The sequence below is a fragment of the Xiphophorus maculatus genome, chromosome 21 (genome assembly GCF_002775205.1).
Source record: "Xiphophorus maculatus strain JP 163 A chromosome 21, X_maculatus-5.0-male, whole genome shotgun sequence".
NCBI classification, from domain to species: domain Eukaryota; kingdom Metazoa; phylum Chordata; class Actinopteri; order Cyprinodontiformes; family Poeciliidae; genus Xiphophorus; species Xiphophorus maculatus.
In genome coordinates, this window is record NC_036463.1 from 2,773,973 (window position 1) to 2,786,104 (window position 12,132).

The following is a 12,132-nucleotide window of genomic DNA, read 5'->3' on the forward strand; positions in this document are numbered from 1 at the left end:
ATAAAAGTGATGCAGTGACCTGTAATGATAACTTCCCATTTAAATAAAGCTAAAAAAGGGTGTAGCACTATGTTTGAAACTGCTAAACGTCTTGGCTAGGTGCAGATAAAGTATTCCTAAAAAGGAAAAAAAAAGTATCAGATTTGTGACAAAAATCCTGAAGCTGAAAAATGGCTTTTCAAGTTAAAGCGGCACAGTATACATCTTTACTTCATGGATTATTCATGCTTCCTATACTTGTCACAGTCTTATCAACATTGCAAACACATAGAGGATGAAAATCAGCCTCCCTTCCAGCCTAATCAAAATGATCATCCTGCCGCCCACGCATTGAATCTTAAACAAAAAGAAAGAAATCAATACCGCTGGCGGAGTACACCCAGTCAGTATCACAAAAACAAATTCACGGCCCATGATTGCAATGACCAGGGATTATAAATTCAAACTCTACAGAAAAATAATCTGCTTTTTTTTTGCTCTTCCTCAATGAAACCAAAGGCGGAAAGAGGGCTCGCTCTCAAACCTCCACCTACACCTTGAGTCCTGGGATTTGTGCAGAGAAGGAGTGCTGATCGTATTCAAAAATGTGTGCAGGTAAGCAAAGCCTCGCGAGGAAGCCATACATTAAGTCATGGTGTGTGGATTTTTCCTGCTTAGTCAATGCATTTGTTATTGTTGTCATCTGCAAACTCCTCTCCCAAAAGCCAGGTTGCAGTTTGGACCTCTGTTAACTACAAAAAAGTTGATGATTGCTCAAAAACGCTACAAAAAAACAAAAAAGTACACCCCTCACACACCATATAAATATATATATAAAGTATATATAGAAGCAGTTTATCAGCTAAACTGACTGCAGCACAAACTTCCAGTTCTCACCTCTAATTGGCGTAAAGATTTGGATGTATTTGTGTAATCCTTGTGGACAGACTCATTACCTAACAGCAGGTGTGTTAGTCTTTGCTGTCCTGAGATTGTCCTGCAACCAGATGGTCACGAGTTTTCTCTTTTAAAAAAAAATATAAAAAATACGAGCCTGCAAAGTCATGATGTCCTTCAGGAAGTAGTTGACCCCTGCCTGCACTGCTGGGCGGCTTCACCTGGGTAGATGTTGCATGCATGTACAGATACAGCTCAACAAACCAGACTCTATTCTGGAAGTTACATATTATGTACAAAATCAAATAGTATGGATAAACAATGATGAGATTAGCATATATTACAGTCCTAAAACAAATAAATCTCCAATTTTATACTTGTAATATACCAGTACATGAATAAATAACTTAAAATCAAAAGGCAAATAATCATAAAACTTCTTCTAACGGTTGTTAGCCTTTACTAATGGCAGTTAAATCTTACGGTATAATGTCTTCTACTAAGATGCTAACGGATAATAACATTTAGACTTATGGCAGTAAAAAGTAACAGTGACTGTAATTAGCATTTAGGCTAGCGGCAGTTACAGTAGCTGTTACAGCCTAACTTCTTTTACAAAGATGCTAACTGTTAACGTTTAAACTAAAGGCAGCTAACGGTCACACTAACAGCAGTCAGCATTTAGACTAACTTCAGTCAAAAGTTAAAGCCTAATTTCTTCGAAGAAGGTGCTAACAGTTTACTAGCATCAGTTAACAGCCCAACTAATGGTAATTTGCATATAGGCTAACAGCACTTAACGGCTACAGCTTAGCTTCTTCTACAAAGATGCTAATAGTTGATAATGTTTAGACTAATGGTAAATAACGGTCACATAGTTAGCATTTAGGCTACTCCGACTAACGTTATTTAGCATTTAAGCTAGTGTCAAGTAATAGTCACACTAAGGGTAATTAGCCTTTTTACTCGTACACAGGATCTATCCAGATAAAACTACCTGCAGAAATTAAACTTTAGCATTAATGTAACTGCACCTTTTGCGACTTTTGCCCAGAGTCTGTCTTTCATTTGTACTGGATCTATCTTTGTTCTAAAGTATTTCAGCAACATCTTTGTAACAAGCTTTCAGTTTTTCTCTGTTTGGATTCCAACAAAGTGAAAAGCTTGTGGCAGGAAACACAAAACATTTGACCCAAGCTGTACAGGTAAACAGACAGGTATCCTTGGTATATGAAATAAACAGAAAATAGAATATATATAGTTTTATTCAGCTAAAGTGGAGTACAAACAGCTTTAATAATACGTAGTTAATTAGTGTAACTCATCTTTTCTTTCCACTGTTATGGTAAAACTGGAGCCTCTTCACCAGATCTGTTCCATATTAATGTATTCATAATGAGGGCATCAGCGTTTGTAAGGTCATGGTCTGATTTACATTTACAAACTGTGAATGTTATTCCGATTTTCCTCAATCATGGGTCATCATTTCATTTTTTTATTACTTAGTTCCTCCATTCCTATCAACTTGGACCCGAAAATGAACAGTTTGGTCATCAATGGGATTATTATGCTACATGATAGAGTTCCCACTGGATTTTTCTGTAGCTTTATTAGCCTTTCATGTGATGTTTGTTACCTTATTTTGGCCTGTGGTATTTCTCTGTTGGTCTTGTTTTCTGGTCCTTGAGCTCTTTTAGTCCCAGCTGTATTCATTCTGGTCAATACTTTGCTCTGTGTATCGATATCTGCCGGTTGGCCCAGTTAAAGGTCAACCGAACAGATGCATCAACCAGACTTTTAAAGGACTTTCTAGTATGTTGCTGACAGCTGGGGGTATTAATGAGGGGAAAGGAAATTTAGGAACAGTTGGTAGCTTTTCCAACTTTATGTATAATATAAATGTATTTATTTATTTATTTTTTTAATAAAAATGTTATTTTATGGGTTGTTCCATTTTTTTCTGTAGCCTTTTGGAAAACAAAGTGCCATTAATAACAACAAATAATTTTTAAAATGTACTTTAAGCCTTTTTCACAAAGTCTGACTATTCAGTTGCTTAATATCTTTAATTATTATGTCAGAGAAATGAAAAACAAACAAAGAAAGAAAAAAGACAGACATAGCATCTGCTGTTAATTTAAACTGTAGCTAGAACGCAGTAAGAAAAACCGTAAAAACAGCCACTGAAAACCGACCTGCTGGTGGAGTCAGAGGTTCTCAGAGCTGATAAATGGGCTGCCGTGCGCTGTAATGAAGAATGAAAGTTGTTCTCATTGACAGTGGAATTAAAGAGATGGACAGGCCAATAGAGTGGATGCTGCTCAACTCAATCAAAGGCCAAACCCTTCACCCACCCGCAAACCTTTCCCTTCATTGATAAACTAATTCTGACCACAGTTATCGGCAGAAACTCTGAAATTAATTCATCTTTTATTGCAGCAACGTAATCTCACAGCAAACATTTAGAAAGGTCTAATAATCGTTTATCTTTTTATTGCAGTGTCACTTTATTTTGTTGTGACTTTTGGTTTGTGTAATTCAGTTAGTTTTTATTTAGAGTTGGTTTTGTGTTAAATATAGTTTACTTTTTATTAGCTACAGTACTAGTTTTTTAGATGCAGAATTCAATACTTTTTCTAATCAAAACTGAGGAATTATTGACTTAAAAGGAGCTCGCTTTTCTTGCTAACTTGTGAGTTAGTTTTGTCTTATTTCAAGTGAACTAGGATAGAAACTTAACCAACAATTTATTTTTGCAGTTTATGTTCATTCTTTAGATTTTACAAAATTAAAAAATCCAAAACAATTCTGGTGATAAAAAAGTGTCTTCAGTCAGAGGTTTCTTCAGAGTCACTGTAATACTGACTGCTAACGGAGGTGCTTTCCTTTCACAAGCACTCTTTGAAGAACCTTAAATAATATGACCCACAACATTTAATTTAATAAAGTATGTAAGAATTTAACTGAACTGAAAAACTACTGGTTTCATTGGCAGATTAATTTACTTATAACATGGTTAAAATGTTTTGTTATAAGTGAAATAATCAGCAACTTTTTCATCAATATTAAGGAATTATTGACGTAAAACTAGCTACTATATGTTGCTGAGAAGTTACTTGTAAGTTAGTATTGTCTTTTTTCAAGTGGATCAAGAAACACAATCAAAAATACTTGATAAGATCTTTTTTTTGCAGTGCAAAACCTTTTGTGTACTTCTGACACCCCTACACTGCAAAAACACAAAATCTCACCCAGTAATTTTGGCCTAGTTTCTAGAGCAAATATCTTAGTAAATTTGGGAAAAATGTGTTGTAATAACTGAAATAATCTGCCATTTTTAATCGATATTAGGGAATTATTGACAAAATAAGCTCCTATAGTTTGTTGAAAAGTTAGTTTTAAGTTAGTTTTGTCTTATTTCAAGTGTGCTAACAAATTTATATTAGTAACTGGACCAAAAATACTTGTGTTTTTGCAGTGGATTTTAAAAATCCACACTGAACGAAGTTTGAATTTGGTTTGCAGACGGATGAAAGCAGCAGCTCTTTCTCCCACGTTGCACCTCTAATGAGTTTAGGTGACCCGCTCCTCCCGCTGCTGTTTATTGTGACTCACAGACTTTATTACAATAATTATTCCCTCCTTACTGGATGCAGCAAGCTGAAGGACACACACTAATAGCACTAATAAAGTACTTCAAAGTTAGCGATGCAGCGTTCCCCTTTCATCATCATCATAAAACTAAGCTCTCACATCAAAACAAGATATTAGAGGATAGTTTCAATATGCCGTTTTTCATTTGTGGTGCAAAGGAAGCTGCTTGCTTTGTGTTGGGATTTGGACAGGATTGGAAGGTAATGGGTGGGCAGTGTTGGGGAGCTTTCTCCAATCCCCAGGGATTCTCCTGATGAGCAGGGATTGGACTCATCCGCTCTGTCTATTGATTTGTTTTTGCTCCACGGTCGCCTCACCCCAGTTCTGAACTGGATTTTTATTTGTAACTAGTTCCCTCTGATCCGCCAGTTCGCTTTTGTTCTTGTTTTGATCGTAGCTGTAAGGAGGATTCATGCCAGGTAATTATTTTACCTCAAAACAGTTGAGATAAAGTTCTTGCTTTAAGATGCTTTAATAAAAACAGAACACTGAATAAGAGAAAAAGAACAACAGTCTCACTTTTCCAAAACATCTGTTTTTGTGTAAAAAGAACTTTTTAATGTTTTCACATTTCAGCTCTGTTAAAATCTATTTCTACTTCATTCATTCACTGTAAAAACACAAAATCTTACCAAGTATTTATCTAGATGTTAGTGCAAATATCTTGAAAAAAGACAAAACTAACTTACAAATAACTTTTCAGCCAGAACTGACATAATAAAGTACCAGTTCAACTTATAACATGGGAAAATGTGTTGTAATAAATGAAATAATCTGGCAATGGAATTAATAGGTCTTTATCAATATTTAGGAATTATTTACTTAAAATAATTTCCTGTATCCTGCTGAAAAGTTACTTCTAATTTAATTTTTAACAGTTCTGTTAAGAAAATAAAACATGTAGATGTATGTATTACTAGTTTAGTGCAGTGAGCCACAGAAAAGAAAAATAATGCAGAAAAAACATTGAATAATAACTAAAAACCGCTCATATTCGTTTTTCTCACTCTCTGTATTGGCTATGCTACACACAGACCCGTTGCCATAGCAACTGACCGACGACAGCTCCACTAATGTATCAAGATTCAAGACCCAAATAAAAAAATACTCAAACATTTTCCACACAAACAACAAAACATTCAGTACGTTACAGTTTTATGTTTTCACTGTGGTAGATTAGCTACCGCTGCTAATACCTAGGCTAACACAGCGGTGGTTGATTAGCTAAATTAAACACCTGCTCTGCTGATTATTTGTCAGAGTAGGTTTGTGGGTCGCCTTTTTAAAAAAAATTTTTTAACTCAACCAAAACCAAAATTCCACAGCACATCTACATGTTACGGTTGTCATAGTCAAGCTAGCGTAACTGAACTGCTTCCCTCTGCGTCGCTATTTTTTTCTTAATTAAAACTTTGTCCTGACCTTGTTATCTAGTTGTTGTAGTGTTGGGAATTAGTAGCAAAGCACTGCATCCCAATTTCTTTTATATATCATTTAGGATTTAACGTGTTATGTTGACAACTTGACAGCTAAAACCAATGCTAGTCATCGTTAGCGAACAGCTGCTCACCCTACGAGTAGCTTATATCATGTTGAAAAGGTGTAAGTTAAGCTAGTTTTCTCTTATATCAAGTATGATAAGGTATTTGCACTAAAAGCTAGACTAAAAATACTTGGTAAGATTTTGTGCTTTTCAAAATTGTATTTGTAAACAAACCGCATCATTTTAGACCCAATCCACAGGTAAAAAATGTTTCTTTGTGTTTATAATGTGAAAAGGTTTCAAATCTTTGCAACCTGCTGTCCACCCCAAACACTAAAAGTCTGGGGGAAAATGTCAAATGCTGCTATTCATGTTTTCCTCACGCTGCTTTGCACCAAAATGAGAGCTGTCGGTTTAAAACGTGATTATAAGTAAAATGGCATCCAGCAATGTTGAATCCCATCTGTTTAAGTTCATAATGCGGACGGATTCTGATATCTGCTCATCGGCGTATTTGACATCCGCGCCGCTCGCCGTTGCTCCGGGAACGGCTCGGGTCTATCAGCTCGCTGGACTGTGCTCGGCAAAGACACATCTCCTTTATTTTAGCCAGCGCTCCACTTCTGAGGGGCAGAATAATTACGTCGAGCTTGTTCTCAGCGCATAGAAGAGAACAATTTAGACAGGCGCCGTGTTGACTTCAAGACCTGCAGGTTTGCAAGTTTCATGCGCGCTTGTGTGGAGCGGAACAAGGCAGAGCGGATCGCAGACTAACAGAATGCATCAGCAAGTCTGAAGGAGTCCAGGAGGAGGCTGCTGCATCGCAACTCACAGAAAACAGTGGAATAAAACAACGCAGCTGTCGCATCTAAGATGATGCTGCTGCACTGACATGAACTGGGGTGATGGAAAGTTGGACTCAGGGTTGCCAGATCTGATGATTTCCAGCCAAATGAAACGTAAAATGCAACCAACTCTAAACAAAACAAGTGCAAATTTCAATCTCCAGTAGTTTCTGGTCCCAGAATACCAGAGCAATACTAAGAAAAAACAAGAACTTTAAAAATGAAAGTCATACTACGAGAATAAACTTGTTCGGGAATAAAGTTGTAATACGAAAATAAAGTCGCAAAATTACAAAAATAAACTTACAACTTTATGAGAATAAACTTGTTTGGGAATAACGTCATAATAATACAAAAAAAGTAAACAGAATAAAGTCCAAATAATACGTCAATAAAGTAATAGTACAAAAAATAAAGTTGAAATATTACGAGAATAGAGTCATAATAATATGAACATAAAGTCATAATATTAGGACAATAAAGACAATATTGCGAGAATAAAGTTGTAATATATAGAAATATATACAAATACAAGTGTTATATACCCATGTATATAATGCTTGATTAATCAATCACTACTAATCATTGACGATGCCATGTTTGACAGATTTTTGACATTTCAAATTAAAGCAATGACAGCCCTTTATTAAACGTTTTGTTCTTTTAGAAATAATTTTCTTCTGAATACTGTCTAAAAACCGGCCACAAGTTGTAAAAATCATCCCAAATTCCAACAACACGCCCAAACCGAGTCCAAAACCCGCCCAACCTGGCAACCCTGGCTATATTCAGCCTGAGGTACATCAAGTTCGCCGGTGCTGACAATTTGTTTTCACATTCACACACCAGTTTTCCTTCTCATTAAAACTGTCCGCCGAGTCCGTAACCGCTTAGAGAGACGAACAAGTGCTGGATTTTACCGACGAAATCAGCAAAAGATGCTCTGCTGAGCCTCCGTCCTCGTTGGGGAATACCAAAGATCAATTAATGAACTGGTCTGGTCCTCCGCCGGCGTCGGTATGCGAGGCGCGCTTGCAGGAGTGAAGTAATTGACAGCTCAGAGGTCCGCCGGGTGATCTGAGTGATGAGTGTGTCGCTTTAGTGGCTTTGCTTATTGGTCGTCTGATTTTATTTAACATACCTAACTGCATTTTAGAGAAGGAGGCAAGTGAATAAAAAAATCCGCACTGATGCACAAGGAGTGGGATCTTTATTTATTACAGCCTTCGCAGGGATCATTAGATCACAACAGAACCAAACAGTGAAATAGAATGTCATCAAATATTCATTTCTTTCACTAATTTAACTTAAAACATCAGAATATAACATAAGAATCAATAATAAAAGCAGATTTTTAATAGTTAATACAGAAACAAATCCATGTAAAGCTGCAAAACCAACATAATGGAGTTCTAGGCAGAACATATTTATAAACAAATTTTTTTATTTTAAATGCAAAATGTTTATATTTTTGTACAGTTTTGATTTAGTATCTGCTCTTTATCTGTTGTTCTTTCAACAAATGGCCTTTTTTTGCATCAGTATGGTCCAGCTACCGATTAATTGATTACTAAATTAGTTGACAATTATTTCAATAACCGATTCATCTGGATTAATTTGATTAATCTTTTCGTAATAGAGGTAGAGAAATAAAATATATTTTTCAATGCAATGAATTGAAAAAGAGAACAAATGTTAACTTGATTATCTTAAAGTTGAATTATGATGTAGTTTTAAAAAAAATCTGCCTATTTGCAGATTTTTCTTTAGAATGTAACTGACTAAAATTGTTAAATCTGTATTAAAATTACATTAGTTGGCTTATGTTTGCCATAAAAGCAACTCTGCCCAGACTTGAAACTGCATTTTGTAACTTTGTGTTAAAAAGTAAAAGAAATGAAAGAAAACAAAACAAAAAAAAACCCTGAACAAATATAAACATGAAGATCACAGTGTGGTCAGTTCTCATTTGTTGGATGTGTGTGTTTATGCATTCATTTCAAAGATTTTACCATCCAACATTACGTTCAACAATTTTGAGTCATGACTCCTATTTTTTCTGTCTTGATTTGTGTGTTTTCTGTCTCTGTTAAATCAATAAAAACATGACACAGAGACACCGGGCATGACTTTATTGGCAAATGCATTATTGATGCTCTCCATGGTCAGTAAACACAGTTCAGGTCAGAGGTTTACAATCAGTCAGCGTGGGTTGAATTGGCAGAGTTCATTTAAGTTGACTGTTTTTCTGGTCAAATTTTAGGTTTGAATTATCCCGCTTTATTTATTCCAGAACCAGTTTTGTATGTTCACCAGTGGAAAAACCCAGTTGTGTCCATTTTTAAGCATTGATGACATATTCAACAAATGCAAACTGTCACCCTCAGACAAAAAGAAAAATGGTTTTAATGTTTTTATTGCTGATTTTTCTTTTTGCTTCTAATGAGATTTGAAATCAACCAGAGCAGGAGTGTCCAAAAGAAATTTGTGGCCCTTGGACTGACTTTGTGTGGCCCCCAACTGCAATTCAAAAATGATACAAATTTGACCCGTAGATCTAAATGGAAACTTTTAATTTGAAGTCAGGGTAAAAATTGTTACTGTTACTGGCACCAGACCTAGGAGAATCTGAGCCAGTATCAAGCGGTGCAAAGGCACATGAATCCTTTGCAACCAATTTCTGTGGATCACAGAGGAAGCGAGTTGAAACAATGTTACTCTGGCAGAGCTCGTTTATTCTGAGCCGCGCATTTTCAATTAAACAAACACAACCACAATACAATTCAAATGCAGTCAACAACATCCGGAGTTTCCACAAAGAAATTAAATAAAATCCTCAAATAAAATAACATAATAGCAAAAGAAATTAAGAAAATCTAATCCTAAATTAACATAACCCAACTGAACAAAACATTCCATCTACGACACACAGTAAACACCAACGTTTGTCAGTTACAACTGTTTTTTTAACGTTTGTCAGTTGTAACTGTTACAGCGGCCACAAAAGAGATCAAGCCCACCACAAATAAATACACTGTTATAAGAAACAAAAATATTATAATGCTACCCAAACAATACTGACCGATCAAGTGATATAAATAAATTTAAAAATCCCCAAGGCTCCAACAACAAAAAGCAAGCTACACGCCGACACAGATCAACGGCAATACAAAACTTTGCAAATTATACATGTAAGTTATACAATAGACTCCGAAATTAATCTTTATATATGTACAGATCATTTTACATGGCTTATGAGAGTGGTATCTATCTTACCTGTGGATCACAGAGGAAGCGAGTTGAAACAATGTTACTCTGGCAGAGCTCGGTTATTCTGAGCCGCGCATGCGCAGAGCCAGGAAACTCGTTCTCCTCGCTAGACCCACGGCGGCGCGAGAGCGCCCCCACTGGCAAGAAGACACACGCACACAACAAACACGTCTACACACACAGGAAAAAAACAAAGACAAAAGACAAGACCAACTCCGATAGAAAAATAGGGGGTGTATTTTCTATTTATTTATTGATTTTTTTTAACCTTTTTTCCTCAACCCACTACATTACCAACATAATTTTCTTACACAGGAAAATATAAAATACAACACAAAGATTTTTCTTTTTATCACTAAGTTTTAGCAAAAGGTGAAACTAAAATTATCCAGAGACTTTTACTGAAAAGCCAAATTTGCTGCATCCAAATTAGCTTTTATTCTTTTTGAAACAAAGTGAACCAAATCCTGCTCTTATTACTGAAAATAAATTCATTCAATCGAGTCCAAAAGAAACAGAACAGTGGATGCTTTTCTTTTAATCCAGCAAAAACAATTTAAAAAAGTAAATAACATTTTTTGTGAGTAATCTCAGAAATTTGCCAGAACCCTCCCCCCAAACATTTTTTTTAGATTATTATCAGAAATTTTGAACAAAAAATATTGGAAACTTCTGTATTTCAAATGTCAAAACTTTATTTTAAAGATTTTTCTAGAAAAGTTCAGAGATTAATCACAAAAATTCAGAGTGTTTGGAGGAAATTTACTCCTTATTTTTTAAACAGTTGTAAAAATCGCTTTCAAGTTTTTAATCTACAACAAATACTTTTAGGTTGGTGTTTTTTGACCCAAAACTATTTTTGCGTTTACAATTTTGGTCCACATGACAAGAAATTTGAATTAGAGGCTAGTGATCTGAACATTGCACTTACTGCTAGTGTAAATTTAGGTATGTCACCAATTAGCATCACTAGGCACTTAAGGAATAAAACAAACTTTTTAGTTTATTTAATTGATGCTACTGTTGCTTCAAAAATACTTTGAAATGGAGTTATTTTATTAACTCCATTTGCTTTTTTATACTTTTGCTGCTAAAGTCATGTGATCTTATCTTGTTGGGGAAAGAGCCAATCAGCGACAAGAAAAATGACTGGTGCCCCTTGATTGGTTGCTTTGCAAATGCGAGCCAACAGTGTCAACTCTCATTGCATCAAATTATTTCAGCTTACCAAACTGCATCTCTTTAAAAAATATTTTAGATATGCTCTATCTAGACAAATTTTCCATGAGTAATTAGGAGAAAATCTGTGAATACTGAACTATTACGATTGTAATCAGTTTAAACTGGGAGAAATTACAAGCCCATGTATAACATTTAGACCAGCGAGTGTATGTAAAGGTCTGACTGGAAATGTACGACATAAAGCATGAGCCGCAGGAAACAATTTCAGCTGGAGTTGTTTGGAGAAAATATGCCTGTGAATCAAAGTCTGACTGCCAACGGAGAAAGAAACAGACTCAAGCAGCCAGTGATTCAGCAGTTGGCCGCTAACTAGGGACAGTGGTAATCAAGGGGTTTGGGAATATGCGTCACGCCTCCTGATTGTGCATGTTGAGGAGAAGGCGAGCCGGTAATTAGGCTCTGAAAAACATTAGCTAATTAATTATTTTCCAAGAGAGTTCAAGAAGGAGAAGGGGGAAAAAAACTGTGAGAGAACGAAAGCTACAAATGCGAACTTGAAAAATTTTCAGAATCTGAATATATAAAATAAAATCTGCTTTCAGATGACTTTGGCACACATTTGCACGGGTATCTGATTTGATTTGCATTCCTGTGATCCATAGAATGTATTATCTCAGTGCGATTCAGCATCCCCTCTTATCTGGAACACACTCAATCAATAGAAAGCGGCTCTGAATATGGATTACGGATGGGTATCTGTGCACCGAGGCCTGCATCAACTCCAACACAGTTATACATTAAGAAATGTATCCATTGGCTTCA

General features: G+C 35.7%; 1 long non-coding RNA gene across 1 annotated transcript in view; it reads left to right on the forward strand.

The window, feature by feature from the left end:
• LOC102224166 overlaps positions 1–12,132 on the forward strand; it is a 153,799-nt gene that overhangs the window by 114,345 nt on the left and 27,322 nt on the right. Inside the window, exon 4 of the long non-coding RNA XR_002751945.1 lies at positions 499–594. This is a non-coding gene — a long non-coding RNA (uncharacterized LOC102224166). The remainder of the gene's footprint in view (positions 1–498; positions 595–12,132) is intronic.